Here is a 25,998-nt window from a genome sequence, read left to right as displayed (position 1 = left end):
ATGCAGCATATCCACAGAAGACAGAAACACTATGAATCTCTATCAGCTCAGCAACGGTATTAAGATTCAATGTCACAAATCCTTAAAAACTTGTACAACTAGTTTTCCTCGATAGTCCTCATTGCAGCAGTCTGGGACCTTGTAAACAAAACTTTCAACTTTCCCTTGGGATTGATAAAAATCTGTACCCCAGCAAATCAAATTAGGTCTTGATGTTTTTTTTAAAGCTCTTGCGATTTGTGTGTGCAACATATTATAAACAGTCTGTGGTCATGCCATCTAAGCCAGTAAAAAAAAAAACGTAATATCTGCCCATTCATCTGCTAATAAAAAAGCATAGCTATATTTCTGAAACCCTGCAGAGGACAAAAAAAAAAGAAAAAAAGAAAAGAAAACAAAAACACACACAAAAAACAACAACTATCAGATGACTCAGGAGACTGATGCCCTTTAGCTCTCCATATACAGTATATGCATTTTACACTTATTTGTATTTATTTAAAACATAATGCTTTTATCATAAATTCAGTCTTCACAAGACACTTCATACTGAACATGCATTTAAGATATGAAAACTATTTGTTCAACATGAAGTCCTTAAAAGTATGAATAATGAGAATAATAATATGCGATGTATCTTTAAAGATAATTATATAATTATTGTTTTTCCTAAGGCAGCAATGATAATGAATGAAAACTAAACAGCACTTAGACTGGGAAGAATTATAAATCTGACGGACAGATCTCTCTATTTTATATTATTTTATTGAATGATGAATTAATTCAGTGGCTGTATAAGAAGTTGAGAATATTATACAGCAACCATAGTTTAGTTTGTAATATTGAAATGCATGTAAGACTCACATGTTCATGAGTCTCTTCTCATACTTTTCTAATAAATTAAAAGACCTTAAATACATACAAATAAACTAGTAGACTGACAATAGGAGGCTCATATTCATCCATATTCATCCACATTTGTATTTTGACACATTTGTAATCATATATATTCTTTATGAAAACCTTAAAGGGGTCATATGATGTTGCTAAAAATAACATTATTTTGTGTATTTGGTGTAATGCAATGTGTTTATATGGATTAAGGTAATAAAAACAAAAACAAAACAAAACAAAAAAATTTTTCCCCCCATATAATGTACATTATTGCTTTTCCTCTTATGCCCCTTAACATACTGTGATGCCGTCTCCTAGCATGACGAGACTCAGTCCACAGCTACTCTGCTTGTGCACATCCCATCATCGCTTCTCTTTTGGCAGTTCAGGTCAATGTACTGTTAGAAGTAACTGAATAACTCGGGATATTGGCTGTTAGTCAGAAGCACCAGACTGTCCTTGCAAAGTTGGAACTGGCCAACTTTATAGAAACATAAAAGTTACACCTTCTTTCTTTGTGTGAACATTTGGGTGGTGTTATGCAAATCTTCCCACATCGTGACGTAGACATGTGGGGGCATGTTAGAAAAAGACGTTTTAGGAGGGCTTGGTTGGCTCTTAACTTTGATAAAGAATATCTCTTTGGATTTTTTGAAATTTACGGATCTTTTTTTATGCACCAAGAGCTTGTAAAACTCAAAAGAGAAAGGAAAACCTGAAATCTCATCTCATATGACCCTTTTAATGCTGCCTCCCATAACATCTTCGATTCCTCTAATATTTTCACTCCTCACTCCTCACTGTTTTTGTTTTTTTCTCTGCTTTACTAAAACATCAAGCACTACCTCATCTCACTGGCACATATTAATGGACTTTCACTATATATAAAAACATTTATAGCCTTTGCAATCAATAAATCACCCAAAATGTACAGATCTCATACCTATCTTTAATCATGTATTTCATTTTGTGGACAAGCATTACTATTGTTACTGTTTATATTTAGGGTTAAGGATTTGAGCAATTTGCATATGTTCCATTTGCTTTTTGGCATATAAGCTGCCTTACATCTTTGATTGTGTGGCCTGCTAAGCAAAGGGGTATTACTAATATTCTGAGCTGTCTAATCTAAACTAGTTTTGAATGGGCAAGCACCACTCTAAATCTGGTTCTAATAATTATCAAAACTTATGCACTTTTCAGCAGGGGTTCAAATGCCATGTTTTTCTTGACACTGGTCTTCCAATGAGATGATATGTGCAATGAAACATAAAAACGTACCATAATTTATCAGCATATGCTTGAGGAAGCTCATCACAGCATAAATCTGTGTGCAGTCAACCGATGATAAAAACATGGCAGAGATATATGGATCTGGCCCTAAATTATTGAAGAAAACTCCTAGAAATCACTACCACAGCCAGATGCATCATGATTAATGTGCACTGCTTTTGGTGGTGCTGCCCAGAATAAAGCATTGATATATAGACCTATAGTTCATGGAGAGCTAGCTACTACTATTCTTTTATTTTATAAGCTTCTTTGTATGTTATTTATGAGAAGCTCTTGGACTTCAGCAACCTTTTCTCTTAAAAACAGAGGAATTTGATATTGGTCAGGAATTGCAGTTGCACTTGTTCATCTATAAGCTCAGCATTTGTGCATTTGTCCAGTAAGAGAATGCAAATCGAAAATTTGAGAGAAAGTTTTACAGTTTTATTTTATGCTGTGATTTTTCAGTTGTCTTTGAATTGAAACTTACGGTGTCCAATCAGTGACATAGCAGTACATTAGTCTTCGGGCATGATATGGCAGCCAGCACACCACAAAGGCAATGACCACAGCACCTGTGGAGAATAAAATAAAAAAAATAGGTAAAACATAGGGATAATAAGAAGTGTTTCCACCTTTGTGCAATAATATGTGTAAATGAACAGATTTCAAGAGCTCTGCTGGGGTTTCAGCATGTAATAGTCACATTTTACTCATATTTTTTTTTATCCTGACAGAAATGGATTAGTATCTGCAAATTTTAAATGAGCCATTTATTTTTCTCTGATCCTTTACTGATCCCATTTCAATTTATCTGCCCCTCCAGGTCAGATCCAAGTCAAGCAGGGATTGACTCACTAAACTCTGTTGTGTCTTTGTATGAGGTTTTTGACTAGAGGAGAAAGGCTATTGATCTCTCATATAGTGTGAGGCAGTGGTGCCACACAACACATGTGCTTCCTAAATCTGTTTCCTCACAATTTATGCACATATCATTTTTTTTTCTTTTTTTTGGTTAGCTTCAACATTATACAGTATGGCTTATGCAAGAACCACAAGCAGAATGAATTTCTGTGTAAGCAGTATGAACAGCCATTCGTATGCAAATTGTCAAACTAGTTGAATATGATAATTTAAACACAGATGGCTTTACAAAGCAATTTATTTTGCTTGTGTTTCATGAATAAACCCTAATGCAAATATGGCAGATTATAAATCATGTACAGCTGGATCGAATTTGTGGCATCCATTGAGATGAATGTGAATGTTAACTTATTCCAGGTATTATTGACCTCCTTGGTCATGTTAAAAACAATTAGCAGTAATTATATTTTATTGGAATTTCATTACAAAAAATGGACTATTAAATATCAGAATACTGTCTCTGTTCTAGTACACACTAAGACATATTCAGTATTTTGTTTGTTCAAATATGTTCAGAAACATTTAATAATCATTTAATAGTCAACTTTTTATATAATATAATATTTTAAAATATATATAATTTTTATATAGTGATATATAAAACAGAGAACTGCAAAAACATAGGTGTTTAAAGGTGCAAGAGGAGATCTTGGAAAATGCTAACATTAGCCTGATAGCACTGGAAGTGAATGGTCCACGCTCCCTGCAATCGCCGTCCAAAGCCACACCCCCTGAACGCATTTATGCTCACAGACCAGAAGGGATAACATTACTACAATAGGCTACATCAGCGCTTCCCAATTCTAGTCCATGTAGGGATCATATCAATCAGAACACAGTTCATTCACGTAGCTCGAGCTGGTCATCTGAATCGCTTGTTAGACATGCAAAATATGTGTGTGAGCATTATAAGAGGGAACCGCTGGGCTACATATTGTGTCATTAACCAGTGATAAAACTTTAAAAGCACTACAATACCAGGAAGGAAGACCAGGTTGTTGATATTTGTCTGCCCATCTAGATCTGTCTGCACAGCGTGCGTGAATGCGCTAATGACATATTCTGTCTGCATGAACAGGGTGTGCAGAGGTATGCAGATATATGTTGACAGGCAGGTAGGAAAGGTATTTAAACTGCTCATATTCTGGATCAAACTAGTCACTCATTTGTTACACAGATGGTGTTTTAAATGTTTGTGTGTGTATAATTGTGTGCGTTTGTCTACGAAAGAAAAAGATTCATGGAGGGATTCCTCTTCCCTTCGAAGGGTCAGCAGAAATGCCGATTTATATAATATCAACTTTTGTGAAATATATGAACAACAGTCCTTGTGTTTTGTTCGGCTTTTCTTGAATTATTAAATCTTGTCCAGGGTTCTTCTGGTTACCCAAATTGAATTTGTTTTTCTTTATATGAGACTAGAAGCAATTAAAAGATAAAGCCCAAGAGAAGGAAGCGGGAGACAGATAAATATTGGCCTCAGTTTGTTTCTTTTGAAATGGCAATCTGTCTCAGTTATCAGGGGTTTCCACCACCAGCAATCACATTATAAGAATCAGAATTAGCTTTATTTGCCAGGTGTGCACAGGTATTTATTTTTTAAGGTGCTCCTAGTACATACATACATGCATACATACAGACATAGATACACATCTGACATGAGAACAGAAAAAAAAAAAAAACTTTAAATAGTAAGAACAATAATTAATGTGTATGAATCTGGAACAGTAGATTGATTGATTTACAGATTTGTGCATTTTTTTTTACTCTATATAGAACTGTATAGATAAAGAGATACTATTACATAATCTTTGAGAAGGGAATAATTAAAAATGTTGAATGAATTTCAGAAATGAATTACAGAACATAGGTAATAATTCCTGTGCTAGCTGTTTAAGCTGGAGATGGCATGAGGAAAAAATGTTTTTATGTCTAGATGTTCTAGTGCAGAGAGATCTGTAGCGTCTGCCTGAGGGGAGAAGTGCAAACAGGTTGTGTCCGGGGTGAGAGGGGTCTTTGATGATGTTACCTGCCCATTTTTTCACTCTGGAGTTGTACAAGTCCTTAAGACTGGTCAGGTGCACACCATTGATCCTGTCAGCTGTCCTAATAGTCCGCTTCTTAAATCTAATTTGCTGGCTGGCCCAAACCAGGACTTGAACTTGTTCAGCTCCAGGTTGTTTTGACTGCACCAGACAGCCAGCTGCACAGCCTCCTGTCTATAAGCAGACCGATGACTGTGGTGTCATCTGCAAACTTCAGGAGCTTGATAGAGGGGTCTTTAGAGGTACAGTTGTTGTTGTAGAGGGAGAACAGCAGTGGGGAGAGAACGCAGCCCTGAGGAACTTCAGTGCTGATGCTGGTGCGGGTGTTAGATGTGATTTTTCCCAGCCTCACTAGCTGCTGCCTGTCTGTCAGGAAGCTGGTGATCCACTGACAGATGGAGATGGGTACAGAGACAGGGTCAGGTTATCCTGAAGGTTTTCCGGGATGATGGTGTTGAAAGCGGAGCTGAAGTCCACAACAAGATTCTTGCATAAGTCCCTGGTTTGTCCAGATGTTGGAGGATGTAGTGCAATCCCATATTGACTGCATCATCCTCATACCTATTTGCTCTGTAAGCAATTTGGAAGGGTCCACTAATTTGCTTCAAGTAGGCCAACACCAGTATCTCAAATGACTCCATGACCACAGATGTTAAAGCAACAGATCTTTAGTCATTAAGTCATGTGATTTTTTTGGTTTCTTGGGTACAGGGATGATGGTGGAACATTCGAAGCAAGAAGGGACTTCACATAGCTCCATGGATCTGTTGAAGATCAGTGTGAAGAGGGATGACAGCTGGACAGAGGCACAGGCTTTGAGGCTTTGAGGTTAGCTGGATTTCTTTTGATAATTTATTAAGATGCATACAAATATTGAGCAGTAAAATAATTACGAAAGCCAAATTTGCTTATCAGAAGTCTCTGCCCCCAGTACTCACATTATCAAAGTAAAAAAGTTCATATGATTAGGTAACATTTTAGTAAATGTTGCTCTGCTCATTTCAGCACACTTCAGCAAAATGGCTGACTGCTTCAGGCAATTTGGCTGCAACTCACTGCGGTTAATTCAAATCTTTAACACTTTAAATGATCTTGTTTTCTTTGATGAATTTCATTTTCTCTTCATTCCACCAGTCTATCTCCTTATCTTATCACTAATGGAGCAGTTAATGAGTAAGTTGCTCTGTCTCTGAATGTTAATGCCTCATGATGCTGTTGACTAACAGCAATAGATGAAATTCTAGAAATTCAATCATGAATACAATTTTGTTTGATTAACTTTGAAATGAAAGGCTCAATGAAAGCATTTGGGTACATGCATGTGATATGTATACATGTGTGTGTGTGTTTCAGAAGGCAGTCAGACATATTTATTCTCAAAGCCTGGCTGATTCCACTCCTCCAAATTGCTTTGGATTTATAAAGAAACATAGATCAGTGGCATCACACAGAGGAGGATTATGCTCTTTACACAGCAACAAACACACTGACTGCCTCAGACAGTGCTGTGGACACAATAAATGATGTGTACGGCATGCAAACACACTCTGCCTACAAAATATCGAAATGCTGTAATTTCATTGTGTATCAGGAGCTGTGTGAAACAAAAAACTCGTTTGTCCATCTCGTGTTTTTGTACCAGTCTGTGCTGATTTCCTTTGAAATCAGTAGATGCATTAACAAATTCATAAATGACAAAAATCTTGCCTGGTGCTGTGCTTTGATAAAACCCAATTAGTTCTATTATTTTAGGTTTGCGAATATGGTAATTAGGCTGTGCTATTGAGTATTCTGTCCATTCAATTTTGCATCCAACCCACTTGCATTAATTGTCAGTCTCATATAGCACATTAAGACTTTAATTATTCATGGAGCTTGTGTCAGGCATTTTTGTGCAAATGATATACAAAATGGTGTGTATTGTCTTGTGAGCAGCAATTACTATCATCTGAAAAGGAGCAGAGATGGTTATTCCTCTTCTCAGTCAGAGAGACACTTCCTGTCACAGTTCTTGCACAGGGTCAAGCCAATGAGAATAGATCTTCCTCTATTTCACTCTCTCTCAAATGTGAGTCTTGACTTTGTCTCTCCTAAATGCTGTCATGTAGTCACATAACATCCTTAAGACATTAAAAAAAAATATACAGTCACTAAGATGGAATGGTAAGAGATATTCCATCAAGGGTGAAAGTTTTGTAAATTTAAAATTAAAAAATTATCTTATCCACATTAAACATAACTTGACATCAGGAAGAATGAAATGAAACAGAGAAACTTTATATGGGACACACACTTCTTTGTGGCAAGGACAAAAAGAAACACTAGCTAATAAATTAGGCAGATAATTATAAGAGTGCAACACAATAAAACAAAGTAGTTGCAGACTAATCATAAATATTCAGAAAAATGTCCAGATCATCACAACAGATTGAAAATTATATATATATATATATATATATATATAAAAAACTGATGTCTTTCTCTTATTATTTTTCATTTAAGAACTATGCATACAGAATATCATCAGAACTGTAGATTTACTGTTATGAACTTCTCTAGATGTATCGCTTAGTGCCTTTGGATCCAGTTAAAGAATGAAAGTGAGTAATTCTGATTCTGATCTTTAACAGCACTCCATGTTAATTAAAATTCAGCAGATGTAGAAGTGAACATTATATAAATTAAGAAAAATAGATAAGAGCACTCCCAACACTCTCTGACCCTGTATGAACCTGCCGGGCAAAAAAAAGTGTCCTCTGCAGTCTTTCAGTCAGCAAGTGGCTCTTACATCAACTATGGATCACCTCACCCACTCACGCTGTGACTCTGACAGATGAAGTGTTTTAGGGGCAAATTGCTTGATTCGAAGCAAGCTCTGCGGGATCTATTCAGACACTGCATGATTGGAAACGGTGAGAAGAAAAGGTGAACAACCTATAATGGGATGTGGAAATAATTGACTGTAGTAAGGTCAAATGCAAGAGAACAAACATTTCACTTGGAAAAACAAATGCTTAAGGTTGGAATACACTACACTATTTTAAAATCTGAACAGATTTTAATACATTAAGCATTTTACAATTACCGACTTTGTAAATAGTCACAGAGGAAAAGTGGCCATCATACACTAAACAAGTAAGGATACACTGCACTACCAGACTTTAAATTCATTCTGATTACAACAACAAACTCATGCAGAAATGTTGAGTTGTTGCTAGAAGCTTGACAAATGAAAACAATGTGTGTTTTAAAATTAGCTGAAAAACTCAAACATGTTTGATATCCCCTGACTGGATGAGACTGTGACTAATCATACCATGGGCGTAGGTTTGGTCTCAGCTTTGGTGGGGACACCAAACCCCATACCACCCCCCCACCCCCCCGGAATTATTTTGTTGTAAGATACCAGTGATTTAAGGGTGATTTCCTTTTTTATTTCAGACTGTTGGCAATACAGAATATCACAATACAGAAGTGAATCTATTTAACCTCATTGTATTGTATCCTGACCCTGATATACCATTCTGTATACTGTCCCTAAAGAGCTAGTATAACTGTATAATCTCAAAAATAAATCATGAGACTGTGTAATGCTGAACAACCAAACGTTTTATTAACATAAATTATGTACATGAGTATTTACACTAACAAGAAAAATACTCTGCCACAAGGAAACAAATCTAAATAAATAAATATAATAAACTTTTTCTATTATAAACACTATAACATTACCCTCCAGTACACGGTTACCATACGGTTTATTAACAAACAAACATAATTTACTATGTATGTTAGTAGCCTATTTATACTTAAAAAACATTGTTGCAAGAGGTAGACTTTGAGAACTTTTGGAGCATAATCCAGAACCACGCTTTATGTTGACTGCAAGATTCTAAATTAAGGTACAGGATAATTGACATTCAGTTAAGTTACTTGCTAACGTAGTATTCTATCATCTTGGGTAACACATACTATCACCAGTTAATACTATTTTCCACAGTATAATCTGCATTTGAAAGCCTGGTCAGTCACTACTGCTAGTTTATTTGTGTGGCTAGCTAGTTATTTTGCGTACCTACACTACTTTCTTCTTCTCGGGTCGCATCTACAGAGTACAAAAAAGGGCAAAAAAAATGGAATATTAAAATGTTTTTACTCTGCTCTTTGTATTTGGCAGAGAGACAGCACTGGTAACTCAACATGCATGCGCACACACACACAGTCGCACACCACCTGCTCGCTGCTAGCGCTGTCAGATACCCCGCCGCCAATCAAATTACAGCGTTTCTTGTACTGTCGTAGTCATGGCCGTTAGAATTGATCCAAATAGCAGTTCAAAGGAGCTTGCTAAATATTGGTGGGGACAAATTTGTCATCTTAAAATATTGATAGGGACTAGTACCTAGCGTCCCCCCCTAAACCTACGCCCACGAATCATACACTATGTGATTTTCTAATAAATCTGTCAGCTCGAATCCGCAGACTAGCTCTGACTTTCAGCAACTAGCATATACTCATCCAAAGTCTTGTAGTGTATTCCAGCTTTTATATACATTAATACTTATATCCACAGACTGCATTTTAAAACTGATATAATCACGTGTGCAGAAATGAGAAGCATTTCTTTTTTTCTTTTTTGGACTGGTACTAATGGCAATCCTGAAATGTACTGACACAAACAACTTTTTGTTTTGTTTTATTTTGATTTAAGTTTGATTTAACTGTTTCACTTGAAATCCACTTTGTAAAAAAATCTGAGGAGACATAAATAGGTTTGAATAGACATGGCACTGTAAGTTCATATGTGTGACTTAATGTTGTGGATTGCATGGATTATATAATATTTTGAATAGAATTTTGTGGGCAAAATTCTTGCCAAAAAGAAGTACCTTTTAGCAAACTTTTAAAAAGAGTACTTATGGATAATAAAAGAATATACATTTTTGGAAGTTTAATTGCATTTTAATTGTTAATAGCAATTAAATGAAAACTTGTTACATTTAACATTTTAACTGAACTACACGTTTATCATTTAATAATTTATTCTATTGTCTTTGAAATATGTACTGACTGAATGCAATGACAATCATTTTGATAAACTAAAATATATATAAATGTAATTTTTATTGGAACTTTAATGTCATGTTTATAAATATATTTGTAACAATGGGCTGAAGTTCCATTTCTTAAATATAAATGTAATATTAAATAACAAAATACAGTTGAAATTGTAATCAAGTACTTTACATGTTCTTTAGTATGTTAGTCAAATTCATTGAAGCATTACAAAACATTATGATTTAGAATGTGGAGAGTAAACATAATTTGCAATACACACATGCAATATTCAGTTTTTATTTGCCTGTAAAATTAAATAATCTGTGGTTGTTATAATATAGGGATATTCGTTAAAGGCAGTACATAATAGACATCTTTTGGGATAAACATGCATGTGACTCAGCCTTCTCCTGTATTTTATAATCCTGTTTCACTGTCAAGAGTTTATGGCTATGTTTTTGTCTAGCAGGGGTAGGCAAGTTCGATCCTAGAGTTCAGCTCCAACCTTGAAAAAGAAAACCCTGACCTGCCTTTAGCCTCAGTAATCCTGAAGAGATTGATGAGCTTGTTCAGGTGTGTCTGATTAGGACTGAAGCTAAACTGCTTGACTACTGTGGCTCTCTAGGACCAAACTTGGTCGATAGAGAGATTGCATTGGGTTAAATGAAAAAAAAAACAACATGCTGTTATTAACGTTCTGTTCATTGATCAACACAATCAGTGGGACACTGTACAACACTTATCATGATAATAAGGTCACAGACACAGGCACACACAAACACACACACAAAAAATCTCCTTGATTTGAAGCTATAGCTCTTATAGAGCCAGAGCCTCAAGAATGTTCAGACCAGGGCTGCATCCGGAAACCGTAAAATGCTGCCTTCGGAGGATGCATTGCAAGTTAGGAAGGCATCAAGGCACGTCCAAATTCAATCTTAGCTTCAGTTCGTGTCTACTGAGATGCCTTCATCTGGACGATTTTTGGCAGCATATGCTGTGTCTGAAACCGCTCCCTATCCACTATATAGTGCACTATATCGGCTGTCAGACATTTTGTAGTGCTGTCCGAATTCTGAATGAACGACTTCATTCCCTACGTTTGTCCACTACTTTTTACCCACAATTCATTCTGATTTCGACTGTACAACCGATGTACACTCGTTGAAGCACTATTTCCCACAATCCAACACGGAGTAGCGTCGAGCTGGAAGCAAGAGTGGGAGCGAGCGAGTTTAAATGAGAGATGATGTTTACATCTTTATTATTTCTGATTGAACGTTTATTACATACATTATATTAAAACATGTTATGTTGGCAATAACTCAGTTTTATATTTTACTAATTTACTGAGGTGGCATCGTTGGCATACCTTACAAAAATGATGATAATTTAGTGAATATTCATTCTGATGTAAAATTAACGGTCGCCAGAGGAAGCTCTACAACCATCTTATCTGAGCTCAAAACGTTGCTTGAGCGAGTGTCAAGATACCAAAAATAATAAATACATAATTATGAACATATGTTTATGTGTTTATTTTTGTTCTCAGTATTTTAATAGCATTTAATGATTATGAACATAAAAACATTACAAAAAAAATATTATATACCGTCAATGAAACCACAAAGCTGACACAGAGGTATGTATAATTGCAATATAAAGTCATTTGGATTATTATTGCTATTAATATTATTTTCTAAAATAAGGTATTTGTAATATAAAAGTACATATGGCAATGTTTTTGCAACAGCTCCAAGTCTCACGTGCAGTGTATACGTCGCCGTCCGAATCCGTTCAATTATTTGTTCACTCCTTCCCAATATAGGGAACTCAACTGCCATACATATATAGGGAATTAGTGAATGAGTCAATTCACTCCCACCACTAAGGGTGAGCTGCAGCCGGTTTCTGGGATGTATTCTAAGGAACTTATGGATATCTTTAAGATGGACTTAATAGACTGGTATGGAGAAGTATTACCATGTGCCCCTGGATCTCCAGCGTCTCCTCCCAGCCCTAAATCTCCTGTGTCTCCTCTTGTTCCACCCAAACCCTAAATTTCCTGGGTCTCCGCTGGTTCTGCCCAGCCCTGAAACTCCTGCGTCTCTGCTGGTTATGCCCAGTTCATGTCCTCCTGTGTTTCCACCAAGGCTCCCACTCCCTCCACTGTATCAGCCAGCCAGTCCATCAGCCCAGTCTCTGCTGCCTCAGGAAAGCCCTTCAGCTTACCTTCAGCACGCCATATCTGGTGGGTTGGTTGTGCTTCGGGACTTCCTGTCACCAGCTACCTCAGGGTTAGAAGATCCCCTGTCTCCACCTCCAGCCTTTGAGACCCGGACCCCACCTTGACCCTCCAACCCATTGGCTCCTCCTTGCTCCTCCTAGCCTCGTCACTCTGTTCCTCTGGCTCTGTCAGGCTCCTCCTTTTTTTCCGGTTCTATCCTCAGTTGCTCCGGCTACATCGTGGTCTTCCGGAGGCCCACCTCCGTCTTGGTCGTCTGAGCCTTTAGCTACTCCTTGGGTTTTAATGATCTAAGTGCATGGTCTTAAGAGCATGGCGCAGGCGTATTTGAATCCACTAATTCGATGACAGGAAAATCTGTCTGTCATTTCAGGTGACTACCTCTTGAAGCTCATCAAGAGAATGCCAAGAGTGTGCAAAGCAGTAATCAAAGCAAAAGGTGGCTACTTTGAAGAACCTACAATATGACATATTTTCAGTTGTTTCACACTTTTTGTTATGTATATAATTCCATATATAATTCCACATGTGTTAATTCATAGTTTTGATGCCTACAGTGTGACTCTACAATTTTCATAGTCATGAAAATAAAGAAAACTCTTTGAATGAGAAGGTGTGTCCAAACTTTTGGTCTGTACTGTATATACTTAAAAACATAAAGGTACTCACGCAGCACCATGACTCCATGGCGTATTGATTGGGCACGGTTGGGTTCAACGGCAACACTAAGCATTGTAGCGTTGCCTCCGATGATGCAGATGCGATTATCCTGAGCAGACTCCCGAAACATGCGTAGTAGCTGACTGGCTATGACTCCATTTAATGCTGAGATCAATGCCATGGGAACCACAAAGGACAGGAAGGCATTCACCTTGAGCAAAAGGAAACAAGGAAAAGGAAAGAATTTAGGACTTTTTGACTGTCATTTTTATTTATTTATTTTTCTATGAAAAACAGTTTTAGGTTTATTTTGAGACCTGTGCAGACCCTAAAGAACTGTTTAATAATATCTCCATTTGGTTGGACTTGCAAGGGTGTGTATGATAAAAAAAAACCCAGGAAGTCAGTTGGACTGAATTTTAATTAAATTGAAAAATAGTGTGTGTGAAAAATAATTACATGCATGTATATAATTATATAGAATATAATTATTCCAATTATCATTTTTATAATTCTTCCACCTGAAAAAGAAGGTACATATGACACCCCTTGATAACCTCACCTACCACAAAACTTTTCTATGCACACACACGGACACACAGTAATTATAACTGCAAGGCATGGGGGTCTCCTAGGTTTTCTTGAACTGGTCACATTCCTGGGTCTGTCATTCCAGTCTTTTGTTCCTTTCTTTTTTGTGCTGTTGCCAAAGCAAATTAATCTCATGCGTTCTGACATCTGCACTGCATGTAAAAACAGAGACTTTGCCAAGACTATTGAAATACTCCTTAGTACTAATTTAGAAGAACATTGTGTTGGTTTAGGCAGTCATGTTAAATCGCTGTTCAGCAGATGACTGGAGTTTAAGAGCCCAGCACTGTTCCTTCCAGACTGAGAAAAAAAAAAAAAACATTGAAGAGAAAGAGGATGGGAATAGTAATAGTAAAGGTCTTTAAATTAGGAAGGTCAGGAGAAGTTAGAACTAAACATGTTCTAGAAGAAAGTGCTCTATATACGGTATATATATATATGCAGGTATAACACAGATAAGATGATACTAGTATAATGCAATTATCTTGACCATGGGTTGAAAGACACACACTACGTATTCTAATTACTTTTATTGATTTAAATAAACATATGATGTGTACATCCAAATATGCCCAATTTATACCATTATAGTACACCCCTGGGTTTGTTATGCACTGCAGACTAACATACTAAATGTGTCTGTTTTTGTGTGTCTTAAACACATGTAAGGATTCCTCTCTACATTTACATTTTTGTTCAGCATGAGAACTGATTGAACAAACATTATTAGTGAGGCAGCCAGTAGTTATGTTATGTTATCCCATTAAGGTTCTTGAAGCAATTATAACATAATGTAACTCAAAGTGTTAGAATATAAATTAAAATGCTTACATATAATGAGTTTAAAAATGACAGGGTAAGCATACTATTAGTTTAGTTTACTGGGGCAATGCACATTACTGTGAAGCTACAGAAGATGCTTACATGTTTCCCATAAGATAAAATAAGTTTAATTTAATCTGATCTTCACATTCAAAAAGCTTTCATATCCAGGCTCTTAATGCATTGTGTTTCCTTCTGGAGCATCAGTGACCATTTGACCTTTTGTAATAGTTGTTTATTGAGTTCATCAGTTGTCCTCAGTGTGAAAAGATTGATCTTAAAATCATACAGTCATTGTTGGAAAGGGCTGAAATACACAAAAGATGCTGGAAAACCAAATGGGGGTCATTTTTATAAATTCAAATAATTTCTCTTGTGGACTAAAGGTATATGTATATCTCATTCAGGTCAGATAAAAAAAAATAGTCAAATAAAAAATAACACACATTTTGTATGATCCCTCTTATTTTGGTCAAATAATTAACATTGGTTACATTTTATTTTGATATTCCACTTTAGACATTCTACTAACTATAAGTAACTTTGTAACTACATTTCAGCTACATGTTAACTAATTCTCATTAATTTGCAACAACATATCTATTAACTCTCAGAGTAGACTGTTAGGGTAGGTTTAGGGATAGTAGAATAAGTTGACATATACTTGCAAAGTTTCTCATAGTTAGTATGTTGCATGTTGTGGACGCATCAAAATAAAGTGTTAGAAGATATTAAACAAACAGCCTACTAATACTCTAATGACTGCTAGATGGCATGTAGTTGAAAAGTAACTTACGGTTATTAGAATGTCTAAAGTGACTGTCTGTAACGAGGAGTCAGAGGTGTTCGGATCCAAGTGCAGAACTTTATTTAGAGAATGGTCAGACAGGCAGAAATCGGGTATGGCGTCAGGTATGTTAGGTGTAACCGGAATCGAAAACAGAACCAAGCAGAGATCGGGGCAGGCAGCAGATAATCAGAGTCGAAATACACAATCCAAGATCAGACACGTGATTATCAAACACAAGGGAAAATGCTCTGAAATGCTAGACAGGCTAAACAAGACTTCGCAGTGAGTGAAAGTGATTGGGGTGCTTATATGTGTGTGTAAATGAGGTGCAGGTGTGGCAAAGAAATTGGCTGATGAATGAGGTGCAGGTGTGGCAAGGTGATTTTGATGCAGTGACTCATAGGAGATGTAGTTTGGGTGTGGTGCAACAGTATGAGAGATGCTAGTGTCCTAGTGATGATATGGTGACATCTGGTGGTTGATGGGTGGAATGGTCCTGAGTGGAGTGCCCTCTACTGAAGTTCATGAGCACTCCAGCTAATGATCCTGAAACTATTGAAGTAAAGTGTTACCAAAAATTTTATACATACTGCAAACTGTATTTCAAATATTGACAACAATTGTATAAAGGCTAACTCTGTCACGTTGTCCTAGTGGACCAGAATGTGGTTCCCTCTTAAAGCTGTTAGGAAGGTTTTAAGGGCTAGAAAAACCACTATAATTTCTAGGCAATTGATGTGCAGGTGTTGCTCGAGGTTAGACCACAAGCCGAACTGCCCTTGTGCAGTACTCCCCAAACCAAGTTTGAGGTGTCTGTCATGACTACCTTCTATCTGGACATCAGTCAGTGAGACGCATGTCTGAAACAAGCAAGGGATTTTCCAGGGGGCTGGCTGGGACACACAAGGCTTTTAAGTAGAGATGGCTCCTTCTGCAAGCAGACTTTCCAAGATTATGCAAATTGTTGTCTTGTACCGAAGTTCAAAAAGCATCTCTGAAGCGAGGGGGTAAGCAAGCGATGATCAACACTTTGGTCGCCCAGAACTAAATGGGGAACTAGAAAGAAAGCATGATACTTATTTTTGGGTGGTCCAGCCTTTCCTCTCTGCATAGAGATTGAGACAGCTTCTGTGGCTCAGGGTCCAACACCAAAGCCTTCGGGCTACCTGAACCAGCTGCCCACCAGGAGCACTTAGACAGGAAGTGGTGCATAACCTGTAAAGACTTCTGCAGTGAAGCACTTTGCAAATACGTCCACAGTGGGCGAATAACCCCATTGGGGAAGACAGGGGAGTTGAGGAAGGCAACTTTCTTCTTCCAAGTGCAGCTGGGAGGGAAGAAACCAGAGAGTGGGAAGGGCATTGATATGTTTTCATTAAAGAAGGGTGATCCATGAGTGAAGTGGGTTGAAACTTTTGCTCTTGCAGTGAGAGCAGTCTGTCTCAGTGAGTGCAGCCTCAGTGTCGGCATGGCCCAAGCGCCTGTGACCATCTGAAGCTTGCAGGGGAGCCCTGAATGAGTCACAAAAATGGCACTACATTTCCACAGGGAGTAGCAGGCTTTGAGCTTCTTGCTTCTTGATATATCTTCACGCTGTGTCACAGTAAACAGGAGTTTCCCCATTTGAGTTCAGTTGAACAGGAGAGACCATTCAATAGGGATTTTAACCTGGAAAGAACCCATCTCCATGGGAAAAAAAAGAGTTCAGCTACCTTATTAAATGGACAATTGTGTTTTGAGACAATTCAGATTGATCTGAATGATAGTGTTGGTATAATGGGGGACCTTGACCACATATTTGTAAATGACTTTTTTATGTACTGAGCAAAAGATTCTCACAGAAAGTATATGATGTTTGTGATTAATGTTTAATTTCTAGTAAAAATGTTCCCTCAATAGTGACGGAGGTCAGTCTGCACTGTGACTGTCGATGTATTCAGTCTGTCTAAGAATTTTCAGGAAAAATGGCATTCCCATATCATTTCTCCATCAAAGCTTTCCAGCAGGTATGCTCACTTAGGCAACAGTGCACATGCACACTTGAAAAAGCAAACAAATCATGTGGCAAATCAAATTCCACTTAAGTGTCTGCTTTCCGAGGACCCAGGTTCCTGCAGTCTTGCATGGATTAGCTACACTTTGACTGAAGATTTTCACTGTTTTTATTTAGTCTGTACACTGAAGAAACAGTAAAAGCAGCACCAGGGCTCTATTTTTCATGACATAACACGGTTTCATGATAATATTTAGAAAATAGTAGAAGGAAAGAATCTAATTAATTTAATAAAAAACAGACAAATTAATTAAATGAACAGTAAGTTCTTGCATTATTAATATACTGTACATGAGAAAAGAACAACAATGAAGACAATTAGAAAAAGCCCAGACAAATAAGGCATGTTAGGAAGGGTTACTAGATGAAGCTTCTTCTCTCTAAAATTAACACTGCAGGATAGCATAGGTTTGCAAAGTTATATCTGAACAAACCATAAGACTTCTAGAGCAATGTCCTTTGAACAGACAAGACCAAAGTGGAGATGTTTGGCCATAATACACAGTGCCACATTTGGTTAAAGCCAAAAGAATATATCAGCACAAACACCTCATACCAAAGGTCACACATACTGATGGAGGGTTGATGATTTTGGGCTTGTCTTGTAGCCACAGGACCTGTATCCACAGTCGACCATGAGCTCCTCTGTATACCAGAATATTCTAGAGTCAAATAAGAGGCCATCCGTCCTACATCTAAAGCTTGGCCATTAGTGATCCCAAGCACAGCAGCAGATCTACAACAGAATGACTGAAAAGAATGAAGGTGCTGCAGCACACTCTAAAAAAATGGTTCTTCAGTGGTTCCTTGGGGATGTTGGGGTGCTATATGGCACTGTATAAAAAACCTGTTAAGCCCCTGCATGGTTCTTCAGTGGTTTTTCAGCGGTTCTTTGGAGTGATTAAGGTGCTATATAGCACCACTGCTGTACATAAAGAAGCAATTAAGCCAGTCATTAAGTTTTTTAACTGTGTTTGCACTTGGATATGATCAGGGGTGTAGGCTGCGGACAGGCCCGACAGGCACAGGCCCGCCCACACTGATGACAGGCCCCCCCAGTGTTAGCCAATTTATTTACCAGTCTGTTTCGAGCATGTCGCCCGTTTAAATTTGTGCATGTTCACCAGACAGTCCTTGGTGTTCACCCATTCAGTTGGACTGTAATTTGCAGCTGTGTGTTAGAAAATGTTACAAAAACCAACAGCAATGCATAATTCTGTGTAAAAAAAAAAAAGCCCATCCATCAGTCCATAAGTAACTGTAAGACTTTCAGTTCCACGCACGAACCGGATCATTCTGTGAAGCCGGAAAACACTTCTGTCATTTCATTCGAGCTCAGTCAGTGAATTCAGTTGAGCAATAATAAAGTGCGAGGATAATAAAGATTAGCATGCTCATCATTGAATATGTTTTTAAAAGGGCCTTTAAAAACAGGTTTATCATACAATGAATTATATCTCTATAATCAAAATTATTAGCACTACAATCAATAAAAAAAGCTTAATTTCAAACACCAACTTTTTTTTAAAAAAGAAAAAAAAAAACAGTTTAACATGGAATACATTTCTTCTCTCTTTATTTATTTATTTTTAGATATATGTATTTTTTTTTTTTTTTAATGTTCGGGCCACAAGTGTAATACTGAGGGAGTAAATTAAACTTCATATAATAAAAGTACATCAGATTTTAAACTCAAGCACAGCAGCAAATCTACAACAGAACAACTGAAAATAACCGAAGTGTTGCAGCAGTCAAAGTCTAGAGCTCATCCTGACTGAAGTCGAGTACACCCCTGAGTGAGACGAGAGCTTTGTATACACTAATTCCCACAAAACTCAATAATCTGGAGTAACGTTGTGAAAAAGAGTGTGCCAGAAGTCCTCCATAATGATGTGAAAGACTGATAAAGTCATACAGAATATTGTTACTTAGTTTTTATTTTCCAAATTATAAGACTTGCCAAGAACCAGATTATGTCCTGATACAGAAAACCATGGAATTCAACTGAGTGTCTTTTCTGTTTCACATGACTGTATAAAGCACTAGTGTTTCCTATGTTCTTGGTCAGTTGTTATATGTGTGCTCTGTTCTCTGTTTCCTTGTGTCCTTATTATTTATCTCTGTTATTAAAAAGCTTTGATTAGATCCTTGCCTCTCTTCTCTTTCCGTGCCTGCATCATTATAACAGTAAAAGTCATTTCCAGAGATGGAAAAATTGAATTACATCAAAAAAATCTAATTTGATTACATTTTATGTACATAATAATGTTGTTTCTTACTTTTCTTATCAGATATGAACACTGGGATGTTTTATGTTATATTTAAATTATGCTATGTTTATATTATTTTTAATTAATTAAAACAACTATGTACTGCACTGTCTCTTTTTCTGGAACATTTATCTCCCCTGTTTGTTTAATGCTAATTTCACAATTATAATTGTAAGATTTTGTGTCCAATGTGAGACCACCTGAGCAGAACTCATGATAAAATGTTCACTTTACTTAACACAGCACCTTTAAATGTGGGCAAATGCAATTTGAGGTGTTAAACAGATTAGCTGCCTTTTTCTTCTTCTTCTTTTAGACTAATCATCAGTAGATTTCTAAACTGCCTCACTCAGTAAAGCCACTGATCCCACCAGGCAACTACGTCAAAATGAAAAACTGACAGCTAATGGGAATACAACAGAGAGTGAGGAGAGGTTCTTATGAAACAAAGGATAAACAGACTAATGGAGCAACAGGCATTGCCATGTGTGCTAATAAAACAGAGTTGTACCACTGCAATGGGTTGGAGTTATTCAATTGAGATTTTTGTGCCTTATACACATTTGTTCAAGGCGCATTGCACAGTTTGATTTAACCAAGTAATGACCCTTAGAGGCACTAATGAGGTAATTAGCCAAATCCCGGTCTGTGGTGTGCAAGTGAGGCCCTTAAGGGTTATGAGCATTATTAATTCATATTTGTGCACTTTAAATAACAGCTCATGTGTTAAAGCAGAGGGTGGATTAGTGCGGTTTCTATGGTTACTGACAGTACGGTGTTTGTTTATTTGTATTGTTTATTGTCTCCTAAGCGTTTTTTTTTATTTATTTATTTTTTCAAAATCTTACAGCTGGTATTTCTGTTTCTAATAGAAAATGTAGTGATGAAAATTAAGATGACTGAAAACATGATAAACATGACATGCTTCTAGTTTTACTGCATTCCCAGAAGGTACAAAAGGATTATTATTTGTCTTTGCTCATCACTAAAGCAATTATGAAGCAGCTTTGGTCCATCCAGATGCAGGGTCTGGAGAATTTTTCTATTTTACTCTTAAAGTAAAAGTTCACTCAAAAATGAAAACTAAACAAACATTAAGATCCAAAAAGGTCATTAAGGCACCATAAAACTAATCCATTAATGTGTGATATGATTCCTATATGTATATGTGTTTATGTTAATACTGTTTTTAATATGACTCCATGTACATTGATCTAAATAAAACACTGTGCTGCAATTAAAACAAGCATCACTTTGGGGCAGAGTTAACAATATTTACCAGATTTTTATTACTTTTATCAAAAATAGTTTATTTAATTATAAACACTTTATCTGATTTACAGTTCAGTTGTAGGGCTTTGGGTGATGTGTGACAAAATTGATGAAGCATGAAAAAGACTGATAAATCAGTCAGAGCTTTACTGAAAACATTCAGGGTTAGCATCAACCATGATGGAAAAAGATTCACCTTGTTGACACTCTGTCTCATTCTATCTTGTTTACTGACTGAAAGGTATCACTTTGAAAGGTATCCTTTCCCCTCTTTCTTTGGCCTCTCGTCTCCTCTCTTTGATGAACTCTTGGCTGAGGTTTCTTTTATCTGTGAGACATCTCTCTGTCTGCCAGTGCACTGATGGTTGAAGGTGTCTGGAGTAAAGAGAGCACCTGTGAATGCTTTGAAGCACTTTGACTAAATAATTTATACAATGGACAGGATCTTGGACAAAAGTAATAACATATCTTGCCACTAAAGGCCACTAAGAATTAACTTAAAATGTAACTGACTGACATATCACAGATTCACAGAAAGTCTGTATTGAGTCACTTTCATTTGCACTAGGGTTCACTCCTCCTGCTGCTCTCTCTCAGCAGCAGATACACCAGCCAGTACACTGTGCACTCTTAGCTCACTGTGGATAGACACATCACGTCAGCTCTATATTTGCTGATTCCTGGATCACTAACATGTGTTGTCTTACATTTATTTCCAGGTGTGCTTAGGAGCAAATATCATATTTCTTAGGTGGGCTGTTTATCCTGGATTTGATATGATTTTTGTTCAGACAATTGCATTAGAATATGTCTTGAATAAATAATATTAGATATATGAATACATAAAAATATGAATGAATGGATACACACAGAGATACATACATATTAATACATAATTGATGGATAATAATAGACATATAAGGAACAGTGGCAAGGAATCCTGTCAAAAGATACATGTACACTGCAAGAAAGAAAAAATATATATAAATCAAATCATATATAAATCATAGTACTATTGCATAACACAATTTTTACTGTTAAAAACAAGAACTATGAATAAAAAAGCTATTAAAAAATACATAAAATAGTAATATTTAAATGCAGTAAATGTTTTTAAAAGTATTACATTAAAACATATTTAATTCTTATTTCAAGTTAACATTTCAACTATGAAGGCCCTAAAAAGAAATACATTATTGTAAAAAGTTTGGAACTTATATAGAAATATAGAATTAAAAATATAGAATTTATTTCTGTGATGCAAAACTTTTTAACAGCCATTACTCCAGTCTGCAGTGTCACATCTTTCAGAAATGATTATTATATGATTTGATTCTCAAGAAACATTTCTTATTATTATCAATAGTGATCTTTTTTTTTCTGCTTAATATTTTTGTAGAAAATTTGATTATTATTATTATTGTTTTTTTAAGGAATAACATTAATTTGAAATGTAAATGTAAAAGTATTATTTCTTTTTAAAAGTAAGTAAAGTCATACTTTTTTTATGGTAATGTAGCATGGTTTGAAAATAAGTCTTTTATATACATTCCACTCCCTAGAACCCCAGATTGAACGTCCCTTCTGTATTAAATGTACTGGCCCTTTTTTTCTTATTATGTTTTAATGTACACACACATTTCCAATGTTATTGATTGTGCAAGATTTTAACTTTGACTCATCCCTTCTTCTCCCCCCTTTTTATGGTGAGACGAACTCTAAATATTTGCCAGAACACAGTGCCAGGCCAGTAGCCTATCAGCTATCAGCCACCTATACAGCACTGCCTGCTGCTATATATATGTCAGTCTCATTTTATTTGTATGTTTGTGTCCATGTACTTTCAAGTGCAGTACTAGATTAGTTTCAGGTGCAAACTGTGCCATAAGAAAGATTACAAAAACAAACAGATGGGGTGAAAGGTACAGAAAACCTCTACATATGCTCATATTCAAAAAAAAAAAAAAAAAAAAAAAAACTATTACTGAACAAAAAGCTTCAGTAACATACATATTTATGTCATATTACACTTTATGTGCTGAGGTTATACCACATCTCAAAAAGCAATAAAAGACCATTCATGTGCAAAATTTTTGTGCCTCACAGGGCACTTGAATTTCAGGTATTGATAGCAATATATAATACTGGATCATTTTTCATATTGTGAAACCTTCTGTATATAAAAGAGGACATCTTGGGGTTTTCTGTGGTGACCAATTTGCCAAGATTGAAACATGATTTGCTGTTTGTCCTGTAGCAAACAGCTGACTTTCCAACTATCACTTTGTTGATCAATTCATCCCTTATTCAGTCACTCTTGAACCTCTCTTTTTGCATCTCTCCGTTTTTTCTGCATATTTGCCTTTTTTTGTGTGCATTCATATTCTCTATTCTCTTAAAAAAAACACAGCAAAATAATTGCGTGTGTGCGCACACTTGGCGAATAAACCTGTTTCAGATCATGACTCACCAACTGTATCCAATGTGCTATGAGTTCCAAGTATCTATTTGGAATGCTGTAAATGTTATTTCATATAGAATTAAGTATGATTTTCGTGTATTTTTGCCTAGAACCCCAAAGGTTCTTGTTTTCAGTTTCAACCTTTTCTTTCTTTCTTTTTTTTTTCTAAATATAGAAAGTTAGAGAGCTGAGTCTTACAAGAAGGAGACCTCCTGTCCTTGTAAACTGATTTTTTTCCAAACAAAATTAAATTAACTGGTGTAACAGAAAACAATAAAAGAAGCGCAAGGTTTAGGACTGCAAGGACAATTTCCAAGAATCAAAGCATAATGTCTCAATTTCCAAGCAATCAGTATTTACTTTAGGGCACTGTAAGTGCTTTCCATTTTTGTAAGATAGCAAATCATTATTTTTGAGCAAATTCTGTCACTTGTTACTTAAACTAACAGATATGAGTTGTAGTAGACTTACAGTTCAATAGACAAAGTAGTTAAATTCATTTAGAATGACTGATTTATTTTGCCTTCCATGACCATCAGGGCTCACAATGGAAGCAATAAGGACCCTGCTTGTCTTCGTTTTAATGTGTTTGAATAATTAAGACATCAACAATTCATTTGAAAGTCCAAAAATAATCATAGGGGCATAATATATTAAATCATTTAACCACCGCTTTTATGGTTTCAAATCAAACTTTTTATTATTATTAATGTGACTGAATCAACCCAACTGCATTACGTTAAATCAACAAAAGTATTTTTTCAAAGACAAGATCCTTGTTTATGTAGAAATAGCTACTTAGGGTTAAATTACATATTTTAAGGGTGGACTTGGTAAGTTTTGTTTATGTTTGACTGTTTTATTTGATCCAAAGGTACTAGTGGTTTTGGTCTTTACCCTGATACCTATGGTTCATGGCTGGCTGGTGTTGCACTGAACCACTCTACGTACTGGAGCTGTGGGTCAACATAGTTTGTTTCATCACTCCAGCAGAGACTGCTTGTTTGGACAATTTATTTTCCACTCATACCTATTCTATTTGGACTGGTGAGTGGACTTGTCAGCATTGGTTTTTAGTGTAATGTTGTAATCTCACACTGATTTGAACCATCTGGAGGGTGGCAAACATGATTCTTACCCTCATTTTAAACAATGCTGTTTACCCCAGGCTTGGGTTTTATGTTGCGTCTTTATGTATATAGTGTATATTTTTGTCATATTGTTTAATAGCCTGTTTTGCGTAGATGTATTTTTTTCTGCTTTGTGGAGTAAATTTAATTGATAACTGTCAGAATGTAAAATCAACATTATTAGCAGAAGCAGTAGTAGCTTAGTCAAGGGCGGAATGTGGCCCTATATATTTGCAACACATTTATCTAGATCAACCTTGAGGTTCATTTTTTTTGTTGTGATGCTTGCTGCTGCACAATGGTGCTCTATTAAGGCTATATATATTTAAAATTATCAGGTATTAATTAGAAATGCTACGCAACAGGTTGTTACTTCTTTTAGATACAAACAATTCTACTATTTCATGTATAAGATAAAACCCAACTCAAATATAATCCAAAGCTTTATAGGATATAGAAATACAGGCAAATTCTCCACTCGTCCCAAAAATGTAAAAAGTGTAATGCGCGCTCACCTGCAGTACGGTTTTAGCAGCTATCGAGGACACAATAGTGGTGCATATAAATTCGTCTTTGATCAAGTCGCTGTCCCATGGTGAAGAGCATCGGAGTGGCCAGGAGAAAAGACGCGACCCACATAGCGCTGATGAGTTTCTTGGTGCGGCTCCGCGACATGATGCTCTTCGCCTTGAACGGGTGGCAGATGGCCATGAAGCGCTCCACGCTCAGGCTGGCGATGTTGAACGCCGTCGCATACGAGCAGCCGTCCCGCAGAAAGTAGTACCCTTTTACAAAACAGCCTCCCCAAAAGCCCATGGGTGATGCACCCAGATGAAGTTGTACAACTCAATGGGCATGCAGAGGATCAAGATGAGCAGATCGGATATGGCCAGACTCGCCAGGTGATAGTGGCACCGTACTCTGAAGGTTTTGTAGAGATTTTTTCGTGAGAAGTGTGTTACAGGGTGATCGAGTTCCCCCAAACATCCGATTGCAAACAACACGAGATAAATCACCAGTAACTAAAACTTTAGAATAGATGTCTGTATCACGTCCAAATCCTCCTCGGAGACGCTCTCCGTTTTCATTGTCTAGAAACTGCTGCGACTGGTTCGCCGAGGAAGAGAAGTTTCTGCGTTAGGATGCGCAGGTCTATGAAGTTGCGTCCTGATAGAGCGTAGTAGTATTAACCTCCATTTTTAGGTTTTTCAGCACCAACATCATGACTCAAGTAAAATTAAACAGCGTTTTTTTTCACACTTGTTCATTTGCGAGCTGTGGTGAACAAGTGACCCCTGCTCTAGACTCACTCATACAGGTCTGTGAAAACGAGATGCTCAGAGGCTTTATATTCTGAGGAGGCGTCTGAGCGCAGACCTTGAGCAATGACGCAGTGCCATTCAACGATTGGTGTATTCATTCATTCATTCATTCATTCATTTATTTTCTGTTAGACTGCTATATAACCTTGAATATATAGTTGAAAAATGTCTCAGTTCTGAGTACTTTAT

The 25,998-nt window shown here is 36.6% G+C and overlaps 1 pseudogene; it reads right to left on the bottom strand.

Moving 5' to 3' along the window:
• LOC113071014 (neurotensin receptor type 1-like) overlaps positions 1-25,684 on the bottom strand; it is a 28,004-nt pseudogene extending 2,320 nt beyond the window's left edge.
• Between the last annotated feature and the right edge of the window lie 314 nt (positions 25,685-25,998).

Source organism: Carassius auratus, unplaced genomic scaffold, assembly GCF_003368295.1.
Source record: "Carassius auratus strain Wakin unplaced genomic scaffold, ASM336829v1 scaf_tig00005711, whole genome shotgun sequence".
NCBI lineage: Eukaryota > Metazoa > Chordata > Actinopteri > Cypriniformes > Cyprinidae > Carassius > Carassius auratus.
The sequence above is the reverse complement of the archived record's forward strand: the minus strand, read 5'-3'. Positions and strand labels throughout refer to the sequence as shown.